The sequence below is a fragment of the Eleutherodactylus coqui genome, chromosome 6 (assembly GCF_035609145.1).
Source record: "Eleutherodactylus coqui strain aEleCoq1 chromosome 6, aEleCoq1.hap1, whole genome shotgun sequence".
In the NCBI taxonomy this organism is placed as follows: domain Eukaryota; kingdom Metazoa; phylum Chordata; class Amphibia; order Anura; family Eleutherodactylidae; genus Eleutherodactylus; species Eleutherodactylus coqui.
This window is the reverse complement of record NC_089842.1, coordinates 219767650-219794832: the sequence shown is the minus strand read 5'-3', so window position 1 is coordinate 219794832 and position 27183 is coordinate 219767650. Positions and strand designations below refer to the sequence as shown.

General features: G+C 49.7%; 2 long non-coding RNA genes across 2 annotated transcripts; both read left to right on the top strand.

Moving 5' to 3' along the window:
• The first annotated feature begins 957 nt into the window (after positions 1-957).
• Positions 958-3701, top strand: LOC136631613 (uncharacterized). Its single transcript, XR_010793066.1, has 3 exons — positions 958-1033; positions 1107-1178; positions 3501-3701. It is a non-coding gene; the product is annotated as an uncharacterized lncRNA (long non-coding RNA).
• Positions 3702-18608: 14907 nt separating this feature from the next.
• Positions 18609-22371, top strand: LOC136631612 (uncharacterized). The gene is made up of 3 exons (XR_010793065.1): positions 18609-18682; positions 18756-18827; positions 22171-22371. It is a non-coding gene; the product is annotated as an uncharacterized lncRNA (long non-coding RNA).
• The last annotated feature ends 4812 nt before the right edge of the window (positions 22372-27183 follow it).

Sequence of the window (27183 nt, the reverse complement as noted above, 5' to 3'; positions counted from 1 at the left end):
AAATTACCTACCAAGAGTTGCCACTTTTGACATGAAAAACTACTAAGCAAGCTAAAATGGGACTGGCTTATTCTTTTTTAAACCACTGTTATTCCTTCTGAATATGTATGAATGAACTGACAGCTGACTGTTAATGTTTTTATTTTGTACCATTCTTATATACTATGCTCTAAAGGCCCCTGTACATGGGTACCAGTCGCCAATAATTCTTGTATTGCGTTGTCTATTGGCGGTGGCTTCATAATGAAGTGCCAGCCACAGACATCCCCTATACCGGGGCCTGGCCGCTGACACCTTCATAAAAATGCACGGGTGGTTCAGGGGCTCCTAATGGCCTAGGGGTGTACATAAACTCATGGGGCCCTTGAGCAACACACAGAGCTGCCTTTTATAACATGGCGGACTTTGCTACAGTGGCTCAGCTCTAGTATAGCTCTATATAATAGTCAGATACGGTTATCACAGGTGACATCAATCCTGATCGGTGTCTTCTGTTTCAATTTATAGAGCATATTACAGGTCAGGGTAGAGAAAGTTTGGTCTGGTGCTGTATACAGGTATATAGAGGGTGTATTACAGGTCGGGGCGAGTAGGCTCGGTCTGGCGGTGTATACAGGTATATAGAGTGTATATTACAGGTTGGGGTGCAGGAGGCTCGGTCTGGGGGTGTATACAGGTATATAGAGGGTATATTACAGGTCGGGGTGGAGCAGGCTCGGTCTGGGGGTGTATACAGGTATATAGAGGGTATATTACAGGTTGGGGTGGAGCAGGCTCGGTCTGGGGGTATATACAGGTATATAGAGGGTATATTACAGGTTGGGGTGGAGCAGGCTTGGTCTGGGGGTGTATGCAGGTATATAGAGTGTATATTACAGGTCGGGGTGGAGCAGGCTTGGTCTGGGGGTGTATGCAGGTATATAGAGGGTATATTACAGGTTGGGGTGGAGCAGGCTTGGTCTGGGTGTGTCTGTCCTCTATCACTGGGGAACACCTCGCCTGGACTCTCACTGCCCGCTTGCTCTCCACCATGGTAAGTGGCTTTCATCACCCCCTGCAGTACCTTCTCTCCTGGCACTAACACTCTCTCTCCTCTCCTTTCCTAGGTGGCTTGTCTGGACATAAAGCTGCGCCTCGTCGTCATCTTCTGTCTGTTTTGCTCTCCTGTGCTGTCTCAGGTAAAGTCTCATCATCATCATCATCATCATACACTGAGATCTCTACTAGTGGGGTAACCGTTCCCCTGAGCCCGTAGGTCCAGCACCCTGACAGCGGGACATCAGGAAGGTGCAGCACTATAGAGACAAAGTCACCAGCACACAGGGGACGCTATTACTCTGAGGGGCACAGAGGGGACAATATTACTCTGAGGGGCACAGAGGGGACAATATTACTCTGAGGGGCACAGAGGGGACAATATTACTTTGTAGGGGCACAGAGGGGACAATATTACTTTGTAGGGGCACAGAGGGGACTCTAGTACTCTGAGGGGCATAGAGGGGCCTGCATCATTCTGAGGGCTTAGAAGAAGCACTAAGGCTCTGAAGGGCACATACGGGACAGTATTACTTTATAGAGGCACAGATGGGGCTCTAAAACTTTGTACTGAGCTTCTAAATCCAATCCTCTCCTGTGTGATACCTTGTTTACCCGAAAATAAGACAAGGTCTTATATTAATATAGGCTCCAAAAAGATTACACTTTTTTCCATATATAGCTGCCTGGACACTATGTAAATTGACTTTTTTTATTACCTTTAACTAGGGCTAAATTTTGTAGTAGGGATTATAGTTCAGAGCGATGTATCTAATCCTATCCTGTGTGATACTGTCTGCTGAACTGTGTATCTAATCCTATCCTGTGTGATACTGTCTGCTGAGCTGTGTATCTAATCCTATCCTGTGTGATACTTTCTGCTGAGCCGTGTATCTAATCCTACATGTGTGATACTGTCTGCTGAGCTGTGTATCTAATCCTATCCTGTGTGATACTGTCTGCTGAGCTGTGTATCTAATCCTATCCTGTGTGATACTTTCTGCTGAGCCGTGTATCTAATCCTACATGTGTGATACTGTCTGCTGAGCTGTGTATCTAATCCTATCCTGTGTGATACTGCCTGCTGAGCCGTGTATCTAATCCTATCCTGTGTGATACCGTCTGCTGAGCTGTGTATCTAATCCTATCCTGTGTGATACTGTCTGCTGAGCTGTGTATCTAATCCTATCCTGTGTGATACTGTCTGCTGAGCTGTGTATCTAATCCTATCCTGTGTGATACTGTCTGCTGAGCCGTGTATCTAATCCTATCCTGTGTGATACTGTCTGCTGAGCTGTGTATCTAATCCTATCCTGTGTGATACTGCCTGCTGAGCCGTGTATCTAATCCTATCCTGTGTGATACTGACTGCTGAGCCATGTATCTAATCCTATCCTGTGTGATACTGCCTGCTGAGCTGTGTATCTAATCCTATCCTGTGTGATACTGCCTGCTGAGCTGTGTATCTAATCCTATCCTGTGTGATACTGCCTGCTGAGCTGTGTATCTAATCCTGTCCTGTGTGATACTGACTGCTGAGCCGTGTATCTAATCCTATCCTGTGTGATACTGTCTGCTGAGCCTGGTATCTAATCCTATCCTGTGTGATACTGTCTGCTGAGCCTGGTATCTAATCCTATCCTGTGAAAATTATTATGGACTTCTCAAAAAACTACAACAAATATGCAAAGTTGGAGGGGAAGGAGGACGCCATGAGCGTCACGGAGTTCACACTCTTCCTAAAGGAGAACTTTACAAAATTCTTGGAGGTGAGTTCATGATACAGTACATTGTGGGACACGTGCTGGCGCCCCCTATAGCCCGCTGATATACAAGCAGCTCACCCCAACCCTACTGCTACTGCTGAAATCTCCAGACCAGCTTCATCAGGGGCTCTGCTCCAGTCACGTCCAGAGCTGCATTCATAATTCTGCCCTTACATCTCCCTGCTGCCCCCTGCTGGGTCAGTGATTACAGCAGGTACTGTACATCTAGAATGCATACATATAAGCCCTCCATGTAGCACAGCAGTGCATTGTGGGAGTACAGTGGCAGGAGTGCATCTCTGGACGCCACTGAAGTGACATAACAGGACCGTAAGTGCTCTTTCACACAGGGGTACTTACCTCCGGTCTGTGAGTACGCTGCATATTCACGGACCGAATTTAACCGGGTAAATAACGTGCGCTATTTCTGTCAGATGTTGGTTCGATCTTTATGGTTTGCGTGAAGATAGTGTTTGTCACGTGCACAAAAGAAAAAAAGCGCAAGGAGATCCAGATCCGCAAGGAATACGCAGGTCGGTCCGTAAAAACGCTGCGGACTGAAAATTGCATATGTGAATGAGCCCTAAATGCTTGCTGTGGGCACTGCTTTGGCTGTGACTGGAGTAAAACACGTGCTGCAGCTTTGAGTGTAACTGTGAGGGGCTACATGGATGACGGGTCGGTCGCTTTTATCCGCAGGGTAAGAAGCCGGACGCGGTGGAGAGGTTGCTGGCTTCCATTGATGACGATCAAGATGGTGAGCTGTCGTTCAAGGAGTACGTTAACTTCCTGATGCAGTACCTCGCGGCCCTCGGCAACAATCAGAAAAGGATGTAGCGGGCACGCCGCACCCTATGCCATGTCTGATGTTGATAATAAAGACCGTGGCTCAAAAGAATCCACCGCAATCTAGAAAACGGGTGTCGGCCATTTCTGTCAGCTTTGATGAAACGTTAAAATACGAAATGCGGAAGGGCCTGCAGGGGGCGTAACAATGGCGGGCTGAGAGATATTACTGTAAAGGGGCAGAGAGGGAACACACTGCACAGAGACGCTATTACAGTAGGGAACACAATGATGTACTATTTCTGTATGGGGGCACAAAGGAGGGTACTATTACTCTGTGGGACCTAAAGGGGGCACTAATATTTTATGGAGGCACATTTTACTGTATGGGGTATTAATACTGTATGGGGGCGCTATCACTATATGGGAGCACTAGTGTTGTATGGGGAATACAATGGGATATATTACTCCCAGAAAGGAGTCACTAATACTGCACATGGACACTATTACTATATGTGGGCACAAAGGTGGATAATATTACTGTGTGTGATCTAAAGGGGGCGCTAATACTGTTGAGGCACTATTGCTGTAGAAGGGCTGCTACTACTGTATAGGGGCAAAAGGAGGGTGCTATTACTTTGTATGGCCTAAAGAGGCACTAATACTGTATGGAAAAACTATTGCTGTAGGGAGACATAATAGGCACTATTACTATATGGGTGCACTAATAATGTAGGGAGCCCTACTGCTGTATGGGGGCACAATGGGGGCACTAATACTGCCTGGGAGCTCTATTTCTGTATGAGGGCACACAAGAACTATTATTGTGTGTGGCCTAAATTGGGAACTACTACTGTATGGGGGTACTATGGTATTACTGTAGGGGGAACAGACACGGTGGGGTACTACTACTATATGGGAGCAGAAAGGGGATACTAAATCTGCAAAGGGACGCAAAGTAGAGTACTATTACTACCTAAAGGGGCACTGTTAATGTTTGTGGGACACTACTGCTGTGTGGGCAACCAAGGGGGGCATTATTATAGTTTGGGCCGCTATAGATGGAATATTTAGGTAGAAGTGAGGATGTGCTAGAAAACAGAGAAGCCGAAGCTGTCTGTGTTAAATATTGCTGAGGTGAATCATGGCTGGAAGAAGTCGTCAAGGCAGTCTGGGCTGGATTAAGAAGAAACATAAATGATATGAGAGGAGGTCACCTGTGATCAGCGGTTTTAATTGTCCTACGATTACTTAAATGGTCTGCAGACTAGATATATACATAGACCCCGGCAATGCAACAGGGCCCCGAGTATACAAGCAACAAGCTCGGCTGGGGTCCAAGTCTTGCTCTGGGGGTTATTCTACTTATTAAGCCCATCCTCCCTGGACAAGAGGCAGGTTGGGTGCACATACTTTTTGAGGATAAGGGTGCAAACTTTTCAGTGACACATTCTCTTGGGGTTTACACATAATCTTGGGGCTGCATATACTTTTCAGGCCAGACACATATTTTTCATAGGGGGTGCACAGACTTTTCAAGAAGTGAGTTGCCACTAACTTGCCTTTTACAGCTTAAGATTAGTTTACAGCCCATCACTCCAGAAGCCCATAGACACTGCTGCATCCCCTTTCTTCTGTCTTCTTTCTCCCTCTGTGATAGGAAGGGGGGGGGGGGGGTGGCACCAGCCTGGCTCAGCACTAGGAGGTGTATGGGCACTGCGAGGGCAAGCATCAACCCCTGAAGAGCGCCGCCTGCAGAGGACGGGGACCATTACTTCTGCAGACTTCTGGCATGTAAGGAGGGACTGATGTGCGCTGAGACCCCTCCTACCCGATCTGATCTCTGATGCTCCATTATGGGGTCACTTGGGATAATTGAGAAAAATAAAGAATTCCGTATAACGCTGCGGCCACATGGCGATTATTTACTAGCTACATTACACCAGATTGGTAAATGCGCAGTTACAGCCGGATCAGCACCTTCTGGAGCAAAACAGAGGATGATGGGTCAGAAGTGGTGATCCTGAAAAACAGCACTATTGCAGTACCTGATCTTAAGCAGCAGGTGGCGTCAGGGGCATGTTAGACTACTGTCCTGTGTCGGAGCTGCTGCCCTTTATGTCACCTGTCACAGAGCCTGCAGTGACATTACTCATCTGTAGGCTTATCATGGAGGTCGGTCACTATGGTCATGATGGATCATCCAGCAATCTGCTGTCATCAAAGCTCTGCAGCCAGGGGGCGCTGCGGGGTGTGAACAGAGGCAATGCACAGAACCCCACACATCACACATATATCCAACCATCACACAGTTATCATATATACATTCCTCCATCACACATACATGTTCATTGCACATATATCCTTCACACATATATATAGTACACCTGCTGCACACGGAACCATCACGCATACAACCATCCCACACATCGAGTAATCATACATCTATCTCTGACACAGAGCATCATCGAATCCATCACACATCCATTACACTAAGAATGATCACACATCCATGACTCATAAAGCCACCCTCCATCCATCACACATCCATAGCCTACAGTATATTTGACACACATAGAGCCATGATGCATTGAGCCATTATCACACACAGAGCCATGACACAGAGATCAAACATACATAGATCTAAAGCCATCGAACATACGTCTATCACACACATAAAGTAATCATACATTCATCCATCACACATAGACCCATCACCGATCCTGATCATTTCATGTGCTGCATGCAGCATTATTAACGGGACACGGTTACAGGGAGCTCTGATACACACTGCGTACAACTGCCCCTAACAGTCCTGCTCCTCATATACGGGCGGTCACAGCCCCGCGCCTCACATACGGGCGGTCACAGCCCCGCGCCTCACATACGGGCGGTCACAGCCCCGCGCCTCACATACGGGCGGTCACAGCCCCGCGCCTCACATACGGGCGGTCACAGCCCCGCGCCTCACATACGGGCGGTCACAGCCCCGCGCCTCACATACGGGCGGTCACAGCCCCGCGCCTCACATACGGGCGGTCACAGCCCCGCGCCTCACATACGGGCGGTCACAGCCCCGCGCCTCACGTACAGACGGTCACAGCTCCGCGCCTCACGTACAGGCTGTCACAGCCCCGCACCTCATATACAGGCTGTCACAGCCCCGCACCTCATATACAGGCTGTCACAGCCCCGCACCTCATATACAGGCTGTCACAGCCCCGCACCTCATATACAGGCTGTCACAGCCCCGCACCTCATATACAGGCTGTCACAGCCCCGCACCTCATATACAGGCTGTCACAGCCCCGCACCTCATATACAGGCTGTCACAGCCCCGCACCTCATATACAGGCTGTCACAGCCCCGCACCTCATATACAGGCTGTCACAGCCCCGCGCCTCATATACAGGCTGTCACAGCCCCGCACCTCACATACAGACGATCACAGCCCCGCGCCTCACGTACAGTTGGTCACAGCTCCGCACCTCGCATACAGACGGTCACAGCTCCGCACCTCACATACAGACGATCACAGCCCCGTGCCTCTACAGCTCAGGTTAAATAGAGGAGTAATGCCTAATTAACCTCACAGGTGAGCTGAGAGACAGAGAGCTGTTTAACCCACTCAGTGTTGGATGAAAGTAGACATGTAGGATCTATTAACACAGGAAGAGCAGAGCAACGCCTACAGCTGCCTGGAACCACGTGAGAGTTCCATACACGTGTAACAGACCTTACAGTGAGAAAGGAAAGGAGAGAGGGTTGTCCAGAAGCCTTCTTGTAGATAAGTGGACTTCTGCTTATGAGGACGCTTACAAACTACTGAAGAAGAGATTGACAAAGGCCCCTGTACTAGTGTATGCCAACCTGCAGAAACCGTATGTGCTCCATGTGGATGCCAGCTTCGAAGGACTAGGTGGTGTGCTGCACCAGCAATACCCAGCTGGGTTACAACCCATATCTTTTATCACCTGAAGCCTTGCTCCCAGTGAACGAAACTATCCAGTCCACAAGTTAAAGTTTTTAGCACTAAAATGGGCTATTGTCAATAAGTTGCCCGACTACTTGTATGGAGCGCTGTTCGAAGTAAGAACGGATATCAAGCCATTGACGTACATCCTGATGTCAGCTAAACTTGATGCCACACATTAAGTGCCCCTTTAATTCGAACCTCTCATTCCTGCCTCCAAGACTTCTACAGAGCAGCACCAGTCCTCTGGAACGCGCTACCAAAAAATATCCGGGCAATCACTGACACACTAAACTTCAGTCGTGCTCTGAAAACGCACCTCTTCAGGGAGGCATACTGTATCCCCTAAACCAAACCCCTCTGTACTTCGCCTGATAACATGCTCCCTGACCTACTGACTGCAGCTCCTGCTAGCCGTAATCAACCGGCAGCTGCAGTTATACGGATTCAGCCACTATAGGACCTGACCAGTGGCGTAACTAAAGGCTCCGGGGCCCTGATGCAAAAGGTGAGCTGGGCCCCCCTCTATCTGTATCTGTACCCGTACCCGTGCCTAAACCATGCTGCATAGAGACATAACTTGAAGCTCCTAGGCCCCAATGCAAAACCTGTAACAGGTCCCCCAACTATAATGCTTTATTCATAGTACTGGGCTCCCTATATGGAGAAGAGAGGCCTTATGGACCCCCTAAGGCTCCTGGGCCCGGGTGCAACCGCATCCCCTGCACCCTCTATAGTTACGCCCCTGGACCTGACGATTGTCTGTGTGTATAGCATCCCACACTCTCCACCTCGCCATACAGTGCACATCTCCAGAACCTTTACCTTCTGTATCCCCCCATTATTTGTAGTATGGCGCAGGGTATGCAGCTACACATTCAAGAAACTGAGGATATTCTCTGGTATATACCAGTACCACAAGAAGAGACCTGTGAGATATGGAGAGACAGCGCACTTCAATGTTTGAGAGAGTGCTCCTGCACCGAAGAGACAGCGTATTAGCGAGAGCCTGTGCTCTCCTGCTGCAGAACTAATTGGCTTGTACAGAGACTCATTAAGGAGTAAGTGCAGAAGACTAGTACAAGTATTACTCTCTAGAGTTTCCTTGCCAATGTCCAGGGGTTCAGGCTGAACCAACTTATCCACACCGGGGGGTATTGGGCAAGTCCATTGCAACACATTTCTAAACCTGAAAAACAGCAATTACCCTATACCGTTATTGATGGGATATGCTGAGGACATGCCATCAATAGTTGTCAACCCCCTAAATACAGACTGTAAGTTCATGAACTGGTTAACCTGTTCCACTTGGTGACCATCTAGTTAGCAGTCCATAAGTCTACAGTTAACAACTCCTAATCCATTCACAGTCACCAGCCTCGCCTGTGATCAACCAGTTGGTGAACATGTAGTTTAGCAGTCAACAACCTGCTAGTTCATGGTCAGCGAGCGTTATCGTGCGCGCTCCGTAGCTCCGCTCGCTGTGGGTCTGTGATCGCTGATGAGGGAATCATGGATCAGAAACAATCGGTGGCGCTCAGCTCTTTGGTGTCCGTTCTACCCCGATGGGTTCCATTCAGTGATGCCCTGACAGCGCTGTTCTCAGCAGAACCCGAGCGGAGTCACGTAGTGCGTACAATAACGCTGTGTGAATGCTCCCTTAGGCTGGCTTCACACGGACAGGAAGACTGCGCGAGATTTGGGCATTGTGACACGCACAAATATGAATCCCATTCATTGAATGGAGTCATACACACAAGCAATCTTTGGGGGGCTCTTGCATCGTATGGGGTCCTTTTTTTGGGCATGACCTAGCATCGCATCGCCACAATCGGAGAAACTCCGCAATCCTCTGCCGTCACTGACAGCCGCAATGGAAGATCGCTACCTCCCCGAAATGATGAGTCACGGCCCGATATTGCGCTCGCCCGTGTGAGGTTAGCATTACGCTGTGTTCACATATGGCCTTTAAATAATAAAAAAAAACGCTAAACCAAATACTGGATGTGTACGCAGAACGCGGAGGCGGGTTTTAACAATATGTTTGCTGTTTAAAAAAATTGCAGATAGTTTTTGGATGCGGTTCCTAATTGGGGTTAAAAAACGCAACAAAAAACGCCAAGTGTAATAATAGCCTCATTTGGTTAATAACATTCTAGTCCACAGTTAGCCAGTTGATTACCTTTTCCATAATTAGCCAGTTGATGACCATTTCGTTAACCAGTCGATAACCTTCTGCTCCATAATTAACCAGTCCTAAATGGTCAGCGTATTGCAGTCCAGTCAGAACTGACTCAGTGACACTATTGGCTTGATGAAGGTGCCTGTGTGCACAGAAACGCGTCGCCAAATTTGTTGTTACTCGCTATTCCAAACTAATAAATAGCAACCAGAAAAAAATACTATCCTGGCTGGAGTTCCCTGCGTCTCCACTCGACAACCCGGATTTAATTAAAGTTTACCATCACTAGGAGGGGGCTTTTGTGTTCATCATATCCCCCTCCTTCCAAGTAGGTTTTCGGCCTATGACCAATAGTGCCAAATTGATTCTATTCCTTTATTATATGCTCCTCCTATGAGCACAGGATTTTTTTTGGACCTTTTTGATTTATACTATTGGGGCGCCGACTGTTTTGGAGCGCCTGTGGATGGCGCCATTACATCTGGTGTTTCTGTCCACCTCCTGATTATGAAGTGCTGCTGGGTGAGATTATCCTTCCTGCTTTTTCCTGGTAATCCGCGGTGCAGTGACCTTTCTAGGTGGTCATTAAGTCTCAGTTTCGCCATCTTTCGTTACCGTTGGCCTTTAGTGGTAACAAGGAGAGGCGGGTCGGAACGACATGTGACCATTTCAACACTGGCCCCCATTATTCTTGGTCTATGTTTCAGAGGTGGAGTGGCACAGGGGCATGGCAGGGCATCTGAAAAGTAGTCCTCTACCTGTTCTCTCAACCCAGCTTTCCTGGCAGTTACTGACGTCATACCAGTGTCGCGGTTACATGCTCCTACCGATACTTACAGCAGGAAGTTACCATTCTCTGCAAATATTCTTCTGCTGGTACCACTGACATCGCAGGAGAACTAGCGGGTAGAGAGGATGAGTTTGTGGCTGGAGCTAGAAGAGACTGGGACTTTTTCTGCAGCTACAACTAGAAATTGGTATGGGAGATGGCACAGGTTGGCGTTCATATGGGGACACTATGAGCAGCTCATAGTCATAGTTATATGAGGACGGCTGACGATAGTAGGACTGTATCCTAAGGAAGCAAATGGGAGGGGGTGCTGTGCCTGCAATAGTATGGGGTCAAATTATGACTGGCATTGTAAAAGAAGAGGGGCATACTGCGGATGACATTGTATGAAATGAGGCACCTGAACATGAAGAGGCATGAGGTCCAGAGAGTATCATGTTCACAACGGTCTGATCTGGGGTCTGAATTTATGTTACTGCTGAGGCTGGTGGTGATTTCAGGAGGAAGGGGCCAAAGATATCTCAACTTTGCAATCATCAAAAGTGGTTATGGCAGTCTGGGTCTGATGGAGAAGAAAAAGTATGAGCATTAGAGATGAGCGAACGTACTCGTCCGAGCTTGATATTCGTGCGAATATTAGGGTGTTCGGGATGCTCGTTACTCGTAACGAGTACCACGCGGTGTTCCGGTTACTTTCAGTTTCCTCTCTGAGACGTTAGCGCGCTTTTCTGGCCAATTGAAAGACAGGGAAGGCATTACAACTTCCCCCTGTGACGTTCAAGCCCTATACCACCCCCCTGCTGTGAGTGGCTGGGGCGATCAGATGTCACCCAAGTATAAAAATCGGCCCCTCCCGCGGCTCGCCACACATGCCTTGTGACTTAGCTGAGGGAAAGTGCTGCTGCTGGTGCTGCTGTAGGGAGAGCGTTAGGAGTCAGTGTAGGCTTCAAGAACCCCAACAGCCCTTCTCAGGGCCACATCTACTAGTGTGCAGTACTGTGTTAGCACAGTATTTTTTTTTTTTTTTGTCCAAAATTGGATCTGCAGAGCATTGCGCCCTGCAATAGGGACAGAAGTGGGGGTTAGGCAGGGAGAGTGTTAGGAGTTAGTGTAGGCTTCAAGAACCCCAACGGTCCTTTCTAGGGCCACTTCTATCCGTGTGCAGTACTGTCCAGGCTGCTGTTAGCAGTGTTGCATTTTTTTTTTTTTATTCTCAAAACCGGCTGTGCAGACCATTGCACCCGGCATTAATACTACAGGGATAGAATTGTGTAGGCAGGGCCAGAAGACATTTATTATTCATTGAATACACGCAGTGGGGTCTTCCCTTTGCTAAAAAGGAAAAAAATTATATTTGGCCTGCCTGTGTCAGTCCTAAGGTCTCCGTGTACGTGTGTGCTGCGTGTACTACGTACAAAAATCAGACGCAACCAGCTACGCTTTACTGCAGGCCTGCGCCATTGTCTTTCCTGACTGGCAAATACCTGCTCTGCTAGAGTTAATACCTCTGCTACACTATACTTGTGTGACACTTTTTGAGGGCCACACCACAGATATTAAACTTCTTGTTTTTCATTGAATACACGCAGTGGGGTCTTCCCTTTGCTAAAAAGGAAAAAAATTATATTTGGCCTGCCTGTGTCAGTCCTAAGGTCTCCGTGTACGTGTGTGCTGCGTGGACAACGTACAAAAATCAGACGCAACCAGCTACGCTTTACTGCAGGCTTGCGCCATTGTCTTTCCTGACTGGCAAATACCTGCTCTGCTACAGTTAATAACTCTGCTACACTATACTTGTGTGACACTTTTTGAGGGCCACACCACAGATATTAATCTTCTTGTTCATTGAATATACGCAGTGGGGTCTTCCCTTTGCAAAAAAGCGAAAACATTATATCTGGCCTGCAGGCTTGCGCCAATTTATTTCCTGCCTGGGAAATCAAATCACTGGTAATACAGCATGCTGAGGGGTAGGGGTAAGCCTAGAGGACGTGGACGTGGACGTGGCCGAGGACGCGGAGGGCCAAGTGAGGGTGTGGGCACAGGCCGAGCTCCTGATCCAGGTGTGTCGCAGCCGACTGCTGCGCGATTAGGAGAGAGGCACGTTTCTGGCGTCCCCACATTCATCGCCCAATTAATAGGTCCACGCGGGAGACCTTTATTAGAAAATGAGCAGTGTGAGCAGGTCCTGTCCTGGATGGCAGAAAGTGCTTCGAGCAAGCTATCATCCACCCACAGTTCTGCGCCGTCCAGTGCTGCAAATCCGAATCCTCTGTCTGCTGCTCCTCCTCCTTCCTCCCAGCCTCCTCACTCCACTACAATGACACCTGCTCAGGAGCGGGAACACTCCCAGGAACTGTTCTCGGGCCCCTGCTTAGATTGGGCAGCAGTGGTTCCTCTCCCACCAGAGGAGTTTATCGTCACTGATGCCCAACCATTCGAAAGTTCCCGGGGTCCGGGGGAAGAGGCTGGGGACTTCCGCCAACTGTCTCAAGAACTTTCTGTGGGTGAGGAGGACGATGACGATGAGACACAGTTGTCTTGCAGTGAGGTAGTAGTAAGGGCAGTAAGTCCAAGGGAGCAGCGCACAGAGGATTCGGAGGAAGAGCAGCAGGACGATGAGGTGACTGACCCCACCTGGTGTGCAACGCCTACTCAGGACAGGTCTTCAGAGGGGGAGGCAAGGGCATCAGCAGGGCAGGTTGCAAGAGGCAGTGCGGTGGCCAGGGGTAGAGGCAGGGCCAGACCGAATAATCCACCAAGTGTTTCCCAAAGCACACCCTCGCGCCATGCCACCCTGCAGAGGCCGAGGTGCTCTAAGGTCTGGCAGTTTTTCACAGAGACGCCTGATGACCGACGAACAGTGGTGTGCAACCTTTGTCGCGCCAAGATCAGCCGGGGAGCCACCACCAACAGCCTCACCACCACCAGCATGCGCAGACATATGATGGCCAAGCACCCCACAAGGTGGGACGAAGGCCGTTCACCGCCTCCGGTTTGCACCGCTGCCTCTCCCCCTGTGCCCCAACCTGCCACTGAGATCCAACCTCCCTCTCAGGACACAGGCACAACCATCTCATGGCCTGCACCCACACCCTCACCTCCGCTGTCCTCGGCCCCATCCACCAATGTCTCGCACCGCACAGTCCAGCCGTCGCTAGCGCAAGTGTTGGAGCGCAAGCGCAAGTACGCCACCACGCACCCGCACGCTCAATCGTTAACCGTCCACATAGCCAAATTTATCAGCCTTGAGATGCTGCCGTATAGGGTTGTGGAAACGGAGTCCTTCAAAGCTATGATGGCGGCGGTGGCCCCGCGCTACTCAGTTTCCAGTCGCCACTACTTTTCCCGATGTGCCGTCCCAGCCCTGCACGACCACGTCTCCCGCAACATTGTACGCGCCCTCACCAATGCGGTTAGTGGCAAGGTCCACTTAACTACGGACACGTGGACAAGCACAGGCGGGCAGGGCCACTACATCTCCCTGACGGCACATTGGGTGAATTTAGTGGAGGCTGGGACAGAGTCAGAGCCTGGGACCGCTCACGTCCTACCCACCCCCAGAATTGCGGGCCCCAGCTCGGTGGTGGTATCTGCGGCGGTGTATACTTCTTACACTAAACCACCCTCCTCCTCCTCCTCAACCTCTGTCTCGCAATCTAGATGTGTCAGCAGCAGCAGGACGTCGCCAGCAGTCGGTGTCGCGCGGCGTGGCAGCACAGCGGTGGGCAAGCGTCAGCAGGCCGTGCTGAAACTACTCAGCTTAGGAGATAGGAGGCACACGGCCCACGAACTGCTGCAGGGTCTGACAGAGCAGACCGACCGTTGGCTTGCGCCGCTGAGCCTCCAACCGGGCATGGTCGTGTGTGACAACGGCCGTAACCTGGTGGCGGCTCTGCAGCTCGGCAGCCTCACGCACGTGCCATGCCTGGCCCACGTCTTTAATTTGGTGGTTCAGCGCTTTCTGAAAAGCTACCCACGCTTGTCAGACCTGCTCGTAAAGGTGCGCCGGCTCTGCGCACATTTCCGCAAGTCCCACACGGACGCTGCCACCCAGCAACATCGCTTTAATCTGCCAGTGCACCGACTGCTGTGCGACGTGCCCACACGGTGGAACTCTACGCTCCACATGTTGGCTAGGCTCTATGAGCAGCGTAGAGCTATAGTGGAATACCAACTCCAACATGGGCGGCGCAGTGGGAGTCAGCCTCCTCAATTCTTTTCAGAAGAGTGGGCCTGGTTGGCAGACATCTGCCAGGTCCTTCGAAACTTTGATCAGTCTACCCAGGTGGTGAGCGGCGATGCTGCAATCATTAGCGTCACCATTCCTCTGCTATGCATCTTGAGAAGTTCCCTGCAAACCATAAAGGCAGCCGCTTTGCGCTCGGAAACAGAGCCGGGGGAAGACAGTATGTCGCTGGATAGTCAGAGCACCCTCCTGTCTATATCTCAGCGCGTTCAGGAGGAGGAGGAGGAGGATGAGGAGGATGAGGAGGAGGGGGAAGAGACAGCTTGGCCCACTGCTGACGGTACCCATGCTGCTTGCCTGTCATCATTTCAGCGTGTATGGCCTGAGGAGGAGGAGGAGGAGGATCCTGAAAGTGATCTTCCTAGTGCGGACAGCCATGTGTTGCGTACAGGTACCCTGGCACACATGGCTGACTTCATGTTAGGATGCCTTTCTCGTGACCCTCGCATTCAACGCATTCTGGCCACTACGGATTACTGGGTGTACACACTGCTCGACCCACGCTATAAGGAGAACCTTCCCAGTCTCATTCCCGAAGAGGAAAGGGGTTCGAGAGTGTTGCTATACCACAGGACCCTGGCGGACAAGCTGATGGTAAAATTCCCATCCGACAGCGCTAGTGGCAGAAGGCGCAGTTCCGAGGGCCATGTAGCAGGGGAGGTGCGTAGATCGAGCAGCATGTACAGCCCAGACAGTGCAACAGTCTTTAAGGGCCTGGCCAGCTTTATGGCTCCCCAGCAAGACTGTGTCACCGCTCCCCAGTCAAGGCTGAGTCGGCGGGAGCACTGTAAAAGGATGGTGAGGGAGTACGTAGCCGATCGCACGACCATCCTCGGTGACGCCTCTGCCCCCTACAACTACTGGGTGTCGAAGCTGGACACGTGGCCTGAACTAGCGCTGTATGCCCTGGAGGTGCTTGCTTGTCCTGCGGCTAGCGTCTTGTCGGAGAGGGTGTTTAGTGCGGCTGGGGGAATCATCACAGATAAGCGTACCCGCCTGTCAACCGACAGTGCCGACAGGCTAACACTCATCAAGATGAACAAAGCCTGGATTTCCCCAGACTTCTCTTCTCCACCAGCGGACAGCAGCGATACGTAAGCAATACGTAGGCTGCACCCGCGGATGGAAGCTATGTTCTCTCTCACCATCCAAAACGGGGACATTTCTGCTTCATCAATCTGTGTCTAATATTCCTCCTCCTCCTCCTGCTCCTCCTCCTGAAACCTCACGTAATCACGCTGAACGGGCAATTTTTCTTAGGGCCACAAGGCTCACCAATCTAATTTTTCTAAACAATTTTTAGATGTTTCAATGCTCTGAAAAGCGTTGGAACTTTAACTTGAACCAATTTTTCGTTAAACTGGGCTGCCTCCAGGTCTAGTTACCACTTAAGCCACATTAACCAAAGCGATTAATGGGTTTCACCTGCCCTCTTGGTTGGCCATGGCCAATTTTTTTCAGGTACATTAGTACTGTTGATACAGCAATTTTTGTGGGCCCTCGCCTACAGTGTAATCAAATAAATTTTTAGCCCACCTGCATTAAGCACGACATTACTACCTCAGCTGTGTTGGGCAATGCAATGGGATATTTCTATGTACCGCCGGTGGCTTCCTGGCACCCACCCATGCTGTAGGTGCACACGGAGTTTAACCTACATGTGTCCACTTGTAAAGAACCCCAGTCAGACTGGGGCATGCAGTGTGGGCCGAAGCCCACCTGCATTAAGCACGACATTACTACCTCAGCTGTGTTGGGCAATGCAATGGGATATTTCTATGTACCGCCGGTGGCTTCCAGGGAGCCACCCATGCTGTAGGTGCACACGGAATTCCTATTGCGGAGTTGTACCTGCCTGTGACTATTTATAAAAAACCGCGGTCTGACTGGGGCGTGCAGACACCTTGACAGAATGAACAGTGTGTGGCACATAGGTTCCCCATTGCTATGCCCACGTGTGCAGCTCCAGATGGAGGTGGCACAGGATTGGATTTCTCATTGCTTCTGTACAGCATTGTGGACTATCAGCCCGCCCCTTTTATGGGGGGGGGCGCTGCCTAGCCATGCCAACCCTCTGCAGTGTGTGCCTGCTTTTCCTGTGGCAGACGCACTTATACATAGACATGAGGGTGGTGTGGCATGAGGGCAGCTGAAGGCTGGGCAGGGACAGTTTGGTGTGCGCTGTGGACACTGGGTCGTGCGGGGGGGGGGGGGGTTGGGCAGCATGTAACCCAGGAGAAGTGGCAGCGGAGTGTCATGCAGGCAGTGATTGTGCTTTGTTGGAGGTAGTGTGGTGCTTAGCTAAGGTGTGCATTGCTAATGAGGGCTTTTCAGAAGTAAAAGTTTTTGGGAGGGGGGGGGGCCCACTCTTGCCGGTATTGTGGCTTAATAGTGGGACCTGTGAACTTGAGATGCAGCCCAACATCTAGCCCCTCGCCTGCCTTATCCGTTTCTGTGTCGTTCCCATCACTTTCTTGAATTGCCCAGATTTCCACACATGAAAACCTTAGCGAGCATCGGCAAAATACAAAAATGCTCCGGTCGCCCATTGACTTCAATGGGGTTCGTTACTCGAAACGAACCCTCGAGCATCGCGATAATTTCGTCCCGAGTAACGAGCACCCGAGCATTTTGGTGCTCGCTCATCTCTAATGAGCATCTGTATTCAGAGAATATTTCAGCTGGGATCAGTGAAGGTAACTGCACTGTAATCATAGTCTTATGTGGTCCAATTTTGTAGAACTGGTATCTACCATTTATGTGATCACTGTATGAGAAGTTCCTGAAATTACCTACCAAGGGTTGCCACTTTTGACATGAAAAACTACCAAGCAAGCTAAAATGTTATTCCTCCTGAATATGTATGAATGAACTGACAGCTGACTGTTAATGGTTTTATTTTGTACCATTCTTATATACTATGCTCTAAAGCCCCCTGTACATGGGTACCAGTCGCCAATAATTCTTGTATTGCATTGTCTGTTGGCGGTGGCCTCATAATGAAGTGCCAGCCACAGACATCCCCTATACTGGGGCCTGGCGGCTGACACCTTCATAAAAATGCACGGGTGGTTCAGGGGCTCCTAATGGCCTAGGGGTGTACATAAACTCATGGGGCCCTTGAGCAACACACAGAGCTGCCTTTTATAACATGGCGGACTTTGCTACAGTGGCTCAGCTCTAGTATAGCTCTATATAATAGTCAGATACGGTTATCACAGGTGACATCAATCCTGATCGGTGTCTTCTGTTTCAATATATAGAGCATATTACAGGTCAGGGTAGAGAAAGTTTGGTCTGGTGCTGTATACAGGTATATAGAGGGTATATTACAGGTCGGGTGGAGTAGGCTCGGTCTGGAGGTGTATATAGAGGGTATATTACAGATCGGGGTGGAGCAGGCTCGGTCTGGGGGTGTATACAGGTACATAGAGTGTATATTACAGGTTGGGGTGGAGCAGGCTCAGTCTGGGGGTGTATACAGGTATATAGAGGGTATATTACAGGTTGGGGTGGAGCAGGCTTGGTCTGGGGGTGTATGCAGGTATATAGAGGGTATATTACAGGTCGGGGTGGAGCAGGCTTGGTCTGGGGGTGTATGCAGGTATATAGAGGGTATATTACAGGTTGGGGTGGAGCAGGCTTGGTCTGGGGGTGTATGCAGGTATATAGAGGGTATATTACAGATCGGGGTGGAGCAGGCTCGGTCTGGGGGTGTATACAGGTATATAGAGTGTATATTACAGGTTGGGGTGGAGCAGGCTTGGTCTGGGGGTGTATGCAGGTATATAGAGGGTATATTACAGGTTGGGGTGGAGCAGGCTCGGTCTGGGTGTGTCTGTCCTCTATCACTGGGGAACACCTCGCCTGGACTCTCACTGCCCGCTTGCTCTCCACCATGGTAAGTGGCTTTCATCACCCCCTGCAGTACCTTCTCTCCTGGCACTAACACTCACTCTCCTCTCCTTTCCTAGGTGGCTTGTCTGGACATAAAGCTGCGCCTCGTCGTCATCTTCTGTCTGTTTTGCTCTCCTGTGCTGTCTCAGGTAAAGTCTCATCATCATCATACAGTGAGATCTCTACTAGTGGGTAACCGTTCCCCTGAGCCCGTAGGTCCAGCACCCTGACAGCGGGACATCAGGAAGGTGCAGCACTATAGAGACAAAGTCACCCGCACAGAGGGGACGCTATTACTCTGAGGGGCACAGAGGGGACTCTAGTACTCTGAGGGGCACAGAGGGGCCTGCATCATTCTGAGGGCTTAGAAGAAGCACTAAGGGTCTGAAGGGCACATAAGGGGCAGTATTACTTTATAGAGGCACAGATGGGGCTCTAAAACTTTGTACTGAGCTTCTAAATCCAATCCTCTCCTGTGTGATACCCTGTTTACCCGAAAATAAGACAAGGTCTTATATTAATATAGGCTCCAAAAAGATTACACTTTTTTCCATATATAGCTGCGTGGACACTATGTAAATTGACTTTTTTTATTACCTTTAACTAGGGCTAAATTTTGTAGTAGGGATTATAGTTCAGAGCGATGTATCTAATCCTATCCTGTGTGATACTGCCTGCTGAGCTGTGTATCTAATCCTATCCTGTGTGATACTGTCTGCTGAGCCGTGTATCTAATCCTATCCTGTGTGATACTGTCTCCTGAGCTGTGTATCTAATCCTATCCTGTGTGATACTTTCTGCTGAGCCGTGTATCTAATCCTACATGTGTGATACTGTCTGCTGAGCTGTGTATCCAATCCTATCCTGTGTGATACTGCCTGCTGAGCCGTGTATCTAATCCTATCCTGTGTGATACTGCCTGCTGAGCCGTGTATCTAATCCTATCCTGTGTAATACTGTCTGCTGAGCCGTGTATCTAATCCTATCCTGTGTGATACCGTCTGCTGAGCCGTGTATCTAATCCTATCCTGTGTGATACTGTCTGCTGAGCCGTGTATCTAATCCTATCCTGTGTGATACTGTCTGCTGAGCTGTGTATCTAATCCTATCCTGTGTGATACTGTCTGTTGAGCTATGTATCTAATCCTATCCTGTGTGATACTGTCTGTTGAGCTATGTATCTAATCCTATCCTGTGTGATACTGTCTGTTGAGCTATGTATCTAATCCTATCCTGTGTGATACTGTCTGTTGAGCTGTGTATCTAATCCTATCCTGTGTGATACTGTCTGCTGAGCCATATATCTAATCCTATCCTGTGTGATACTGTCTGTTGAGCTATGTATCTAATCCTATCCTGTGTGATACTGTCTGTTGAGCTATGTATCTAATCCTGTCCTGTGTGATACTGTCTGTTGAGCTATGTATCTAATCCTATCCTGTGTAATACTGTCTGCTGAGCCGTGTATCTAATCCTATCCTGTGTGATACCGTCTGCTGAGCCGTGTATCTAATCCTATCCTGTGTGATACTGTCTGCTGAGCTGTGTATCTAATCCTATCCTGTGTGATACTGTCTGTTGAGCTATGTATCTAATCCTATCCTGTGTGATACTGTCTGTTGAGCTATGTATCTAATCCTATCCTGTGTGATACTGTCTGTTGAGCTATGTATCTAATCCTATCCTGTGTGATACTGTCTGTTGAGCTGTGTATCTAATCCTATCCTGTGTGATACTGTCTGCTGAGCTATGTATCTAATCCTATCCTGTGGGATACTGTCTGCTGAGCTATGTATCTAATCCTATCCTGTGGGATACTGTCTGCTGCGCCGTGTATCTAATCCTATCCTGTGTGATACTGTCTGCTGATCTGTGTATCTAATCCTATCCTGTGTGATACTGTCTGCTGAGCCGTGTATGTAATCCTATCCTGTGTGATACTGTTTGCTGAGCTGTGTATCTAATCCTATCCTGTGTGATACTGTCTGCTGAGCTGTGTATCTAATCCTATCCTGTGTGATACTGTCTGCTGATCTGTGTATCTAATCCTATCCTGTGTGATACTGCCTGCTGAGCCATGTATCTAATCCTATCCTGTGTGATACTGCCTGCTGAGCTGTGTATCTAATCCTATCCTGTGTGACACTGACTGCTGAGCCGTGTATCTAATCCTATCCTGTGTGATACTGCCTGCTGAGCTGTGTATCTAATCCTATCCTGTGTGATACTGACTGCTGAGCCGTGTATCTAATCCTATCCTGTGTGATACTGACTGCTGAGCCATGTATCTAATCCTATCCTGTGTGATACTGACTGCTGAGCCATGTATCTAATCCTATCCTGTGTGATACTGTCTGCTGAGCTGTGTATCTAATCCTATCCTGTGTGATACTGCCTGCTGAGCCGTGTATCTAATCCTATCCTGTGTGATACTGCCTGCTGAGCTGTGTATCTAATCCTATCCTGTGTGATACTGTCTGCTGAGCTGTGTATCTAATCCTATCCTGTGTGATACTGACTGCTGAGCTGTGTATCTAATCCTATCCTGTGTGATACTGTCTGCTGAGCTGTGTATCTAATCCTATCCTGTGTGATACTGTCTGCTGTGCCGTGTATCTAATCCTATCCTGTGTGATACTGTCTGCTGAGCCGTGTATCTAATCCTATCCTGTGAAAATTATTATGGACTTCTCAAAAAACTACAACAAATATGCAAAGTTGGAGGGGAAGGAGGACGCCATGAGCGTCACGGAGTTCACACTCTTCCTAAAGGAGAACTTTACAAAATTCTTGGAGGTGAGTTCATGATACAGTACATTGTGGGACACGTGCTGGCGCCCCCTATAGCCCGCTGATATACAAGCCGCTCACCCCAACCCTACTGCTACTGCTGAAATCTCCAGACCAGCTTCATCAGGGGCTCTGCTCCAGTCACATCCAGAGCTGCATTCATAATTCTGCCCTTACATCTCCCTGCTGCCCCCTGCTGGGTCAGTGATTACAGCAGGTACTGTACATCTAGAATGCATACATATAAGCCCTCCATGTAGCACAGCAGTGCATTGTGGGAGTACAGTGACAGGAGTGCATCTCTGGACGCCACTGAAGTGACATAACAGGACCGTAAGTGCTCTTTCACACAGGGGTACTTACCTCCGGTCTGTGAGTACGCTGCATATTCACGGACCGAATTTAACCGGGTAAATAACGTGCGCTATTTCTGTCAGATTTTGGTTCTATCTTTATGGTTTGCGTGAAGATAGTGTTTGTCACGTGCACGAAAGAAAAAAAGCGCAAGGAGATCCAGATCCGCAAGGAATATGCAGGTCGGTCCGTAAAAACGCTGCAGACTGAAAACTGCATATGTGAATGAGCCCTAAATGCTTGCTGTGGGCACTGCTTTGGCTGTGACTAGAGTAAAACACGTGCTGCAGCTTTGAGTGTAACTGTGAGGGGCTACATGGATGACGGGTCGGTCGCTTTTATCCGCAGGGTAAGAAGCCGGACGCGGTGGAGAGGTTGCTGGCTTCCATTGATGACGATCAAGATGGTGAGCTGTCGTTCAAGGAGTACGTTAACTTCCTGATGCAGTACCTTGCGGCCCTCGGCAACAATCAGAAAAGGATGTAGCGGGCACGCCGCACCCTATGCCATGTCTGATGTTGATAATAAAGACCGTGGCTCAAAAGAATCCACCGCAATCTAGAAAACGGGTGTCGGACATTTCTGTCATCTTTGATGAAACGTTAAAATACGAAATGCGGAAGGGCCTGCAGGGGGCGTAACAATGGCGCGCTGAGAGATATTACTGTAAAGGGGCAGAGAGGGAACACATTGCACAGAGACGCTATTACAGTAGGGAACACAATGATGTACTATTTCTGTATGGGGGCACAAAGGAGGGTACTATTACTCTGTGGGACCTAAAGGGGGCACTAATATTTTATGGAGGCACATTTTACTGTATGGGGTATTAATACTGTATGGGGGCGCTATCACTATATGGGAGCACTAGTGTTGTATGGGGAATACAATGGGATATATTACTCCCAGACAGGAGTCACTAATACTGCACATGGACACTATTACTATATGTGGGCACAAAGGGGGATAATATTACTGTGTGTGATCTAAAGGGGGCGCTAATACTGTTGAGGCACTATTGCTGTAGAAGGGCTGCTACTACTGTATGGGGGCAAAAAGGAGGGTGCCATTACTTTGTATGGCCTAAAGAGGCACTAATACTGTATGGAAAAACTATTGCTGTAGGGAGACATAATAGGCACTATTACTATATGGGTGCACTAATAATGTAGGGAGCCCTACTGCTGTATGGGGGCACAATGGGGGCACTAATACTGCCTGGGAGCTCTATTTCTGTATGAGGGCACAAAAGAACTATTACTGTGTGTGGCCTAAATTGGGAACTACTACTGTATGGGGGTACTATGGTATTACTGTAGGGGGAACGGACACGGTGGGGTACTACTACTGTATGGGAGGAGAAAGGGGATACTAAATCTGCATAGGGACGCAAAGTAGAGTACTATTACTACCTAAAGGGGCACTGTTAATGTTTGTGGGACACTACTGCTGTGTGGGCAACCAAGGGGGACATTATTATAGTTTGGGCCACTAGAGATGGAATATTTAGGTAGAAGTGAGGATGTGCTAGAAAACAGAGAAGCCGAAGCTGTCTGTGTTAAATATTGCTGAGGTGAATCATGGCTGGAAGAAGTCGTCATGGCAATCTGGGCTGGATTAAGAAGAAATATAAATGATATGAGAGGAGGTCACCTGTGATCAGCAGTTTTAATTGTCCTACGATTACTTAAATGGTCTGCAGACTAGATATATACATAGACCCCGGCAATGCAACAGGGCCCCGAGTATACAAGCAACAAGCTCGGCTGGGGTCCAAGTCTTGCTCTGGGGGTTATTCTACTTATTAAGCCCATCCTCCCTGGACAAGAGGCAGGTTGGGTGCACATACTTTTTGAGGATAAGGGTGCAAACTTTTCAGTGACACATTCTCTTGGGGTTTACACATAATCTTGGGGCTGCATATACTTTTCAGGCCAGACACATATTTTTCATAGGGGGTGCACAGACTTTTCAAGAAGTGAGCTGTCACTAACTTGCCTTTTACAGCTTAAGATTAGCTTACAGCCCATCACTCCAGCAGTCCATAGACACTGCTGCATCCCCTTTCTTCTGTCTTCTTTCTCCCTCTGTGGAAAGGGGGGGGGGGGGGGGCACCAGCTTGACTCAGCACTAGGAGGTGTATGGGCACTGCGAGGGCAAGCATCAACCCCTGAAGAGCGCCGCCTGCAGAGGACGGGGACCATTACTTCTGCAGACTTCTGGCATGTAAGGAGGGACTGATGTGCGCTGAGACCCCTCCTACCCGATCTGATCTCTGATGCTCCATTATGGGGTCACTTGGGATAATTGAGAAAAATAAAGAATTCCGTATAACGCTGCGGCCACATGGCGATTATTTACTAGCTACATTACACCAGATTGGTAAATGCGCAGTTACAGCCGGATCAGCACCTTCTGGAGCAAAACAGAGGATGATGGGTCAGAAGTGGTGATCCTGAAAAACAGCACTATTGCAGTACCTGATCTTAAGCAGCAGGTGGCGCCAGGGGCATGTTAGACTACTGTCCTGTGTCGGAGCTGCTGCGCTTTATGTCACCTGTCACAGAGCCTGCAGTGACATTACTCATCTGTAAGCTTATCATGGAGGCCGGTCACTATGGTAATGATGGATCATCCAGCAATCTGCTGTCATCAAAGCTCTGCAGCCAGGGGGCGCTGCGGGATGTGAACAGTGGCTCTGCACAGAACCCCACACATCACACATATATCCAACCATCACACAGTTATCATATATACATTCCTCCATACATGTTCATTGCACATATATCCTTCACACATATATATAGTACACCTGCTGCACACGGAACCATCACGCATACAACCATCCCACACATCAAGTAATCATACATCTATCTCTGACACAGAGCATCATCGAATCCATCACACATCCATTACACTAAGAATGATCACACATCCATGACTCATACAGCCACCCTCCATCCATCACACATCCATAGCCTACAGTATATTTGACACATATAGAGCCATCGAACATACGTCCATCACACACATAAAGTAATCATACATCCATCTATCACACATAGACCCATCACCCATCCTGATCATTTCATGTGCTGCGTGCAGCATTATTAATAACGGGACACGGTTACAGGGAGCTCTGATACACACTGCGTACAACTGCCCCTAACACTCCTGCTCCTCATATACAGGCGGTCACAGCCCCGCACCTCATATACAGGCGGTCACAGCCCAGCGTCTTATATACAGGCGGTCACAGCCCCCTGCTTCATATACAGGCAGTCACAGCGCCGCACCTCATGTACAGGCGGTCACAGCCCAGCGCCTTATATACAGGCGGTCACAGCCCAACGCCTCATATACAGGCGGTCACAGCCCAACACCTCATATACAGGCAGTCACAGTCCCGTGCTTCATATACAGGCTGTCATAGCCTCGTGCCTCATATACAGGCAGTCACAGCCCAACACCTCATATACAGGCAGTCACAGTCCCGTGCTTCATATACAGGCTGTCATAGCCTCGTGCCTCATATACAGGCAGTCACAGCCCAACGCCTCATATACAGGCAGTGACAGCCCTGCGCCTCATATACAGGCGGTCACAGACCAACGCCTCATATACAGGCAGTCACAGCCCCGCGGCTCATATACAGGCGGTCACAGCCCAACGCCTCATATATAGGCAGTCACAGCCCAACGCCTCATATACAGGCAATCACAGCCCCACGCTTCATATACAGGCAGTCACAGCCCAACGTCTCACATACAGCCGGTCACAGCCAAATGCCTCATATACAGGCGGTCACAGCCCAACGCCTCATATACAGGCGGTGACAGCCCAGCGCCTCATATACAGGCGGTCACAACCCAACACCTCATATACAGGCAGTCACAGTCCCGTGCTTCATATACAGGCAGTCACAGGCCAAAGCCTCATATACAGGCAGTCACATCCCCGCGCTTCATATACAGGCTGCCATAGCCCTGCACCTCATATACAGGCGGACACAGCCCAACGCCTCATATACAGGCAGTCACAGCCCAACGCCGCATATACAGGCAGTCACAGACCCGCACTTCAGATACAGGCTGTCATAGCTCCGCGCCTCATATATAGGCGGTCACAGCCCAACACCTCACTTACAGGCAGTCACAGCCCCGTGCTTCATATACAGGCAGTCACAGCCCAACGCCTCATATACAGCCAGTCACAGCCCTAGGCCTCATATACAGCCAGTCACAGCCCCACGCTTCATATACAGGGTGTCATAGCCCCGCGCCTCATATACAGGCGGTCACAGCCCCTCCGCTTCATATACAGGCGGTCACAGCCCAACGCAACATATGCAGGCAGTCACAGCCCCGCCTCTCATATACAGGCTGTCACAGCCCAATGCCTCATATACAGGCGGTCACAGCCCCGCGCCTCATATATAGGTGATCACAGCCTCGTGCCTCAAATACAGGCGGTCACAGCCCAGCGCCTCATATACAGGCTGTCAGAGCCCAATGCCTCATATACAGGCGGTCACACCCCCGCGCCTCGTATACAAGCTGTCACAGCCAAATGCCTCATATACAGGCGGCCACAGCCCCACGCCTCATATACAGGCAGTCACAGCCTCGCGCCTCATATACAGGCGGTCACAGCCCGACGCCTCATATACAGGCGCTCACACCCCCCGCGCCTCATATACAGGCAGTAACAGCCTCGCGCCTCATATACAGGCAGTCACAGCCCCCCGCTTCATATACAGGTGGTCACAGTCCCCCGCTTTATATATAGGCGGTCACAGCCACGTCCCTCATACACAGGCGGTCACAGCCCCCCACCTCATATACAGGCTGTCACAGCCCAACACCTCATATACAGGTGGTCACAGCCCAACACCTCATATACAGGTGGTCACAGCCCCGTGCCTCATATACAGGCTGTCACAGCCCAATGCCTCATGTACAGGCGGTCACACCCCCGCGCCTCATATACAGGCGGCCACAGCCCCGTGCCTCATATACAGGCTGTCACAGCCCAACACCTGATATACAGGCAGTCACAGCCCCGCGCTACATATACAGGCAGTCACAGCCCAACGCCTCATATACAGCCAGTCACAGCCCAACGCCTCATATACAGGCGGTAACAGCCTCGCGCCTCATATACAGGCTGTAACAGCCCAATGCCTCATATACAGGCGGTCACACCCCCGCGCCTCATATACAGGCTGTCACAGCCCAACACCTCATATACAGGTGGTCACAGCCCAACACCTCATATACAGGTGGTCACAGCCCCGTGCCTCATATACAGGCTGTCACAGCCCAATGCCTCATGTACAGGCGGTCACACCCCCGCGCCTCA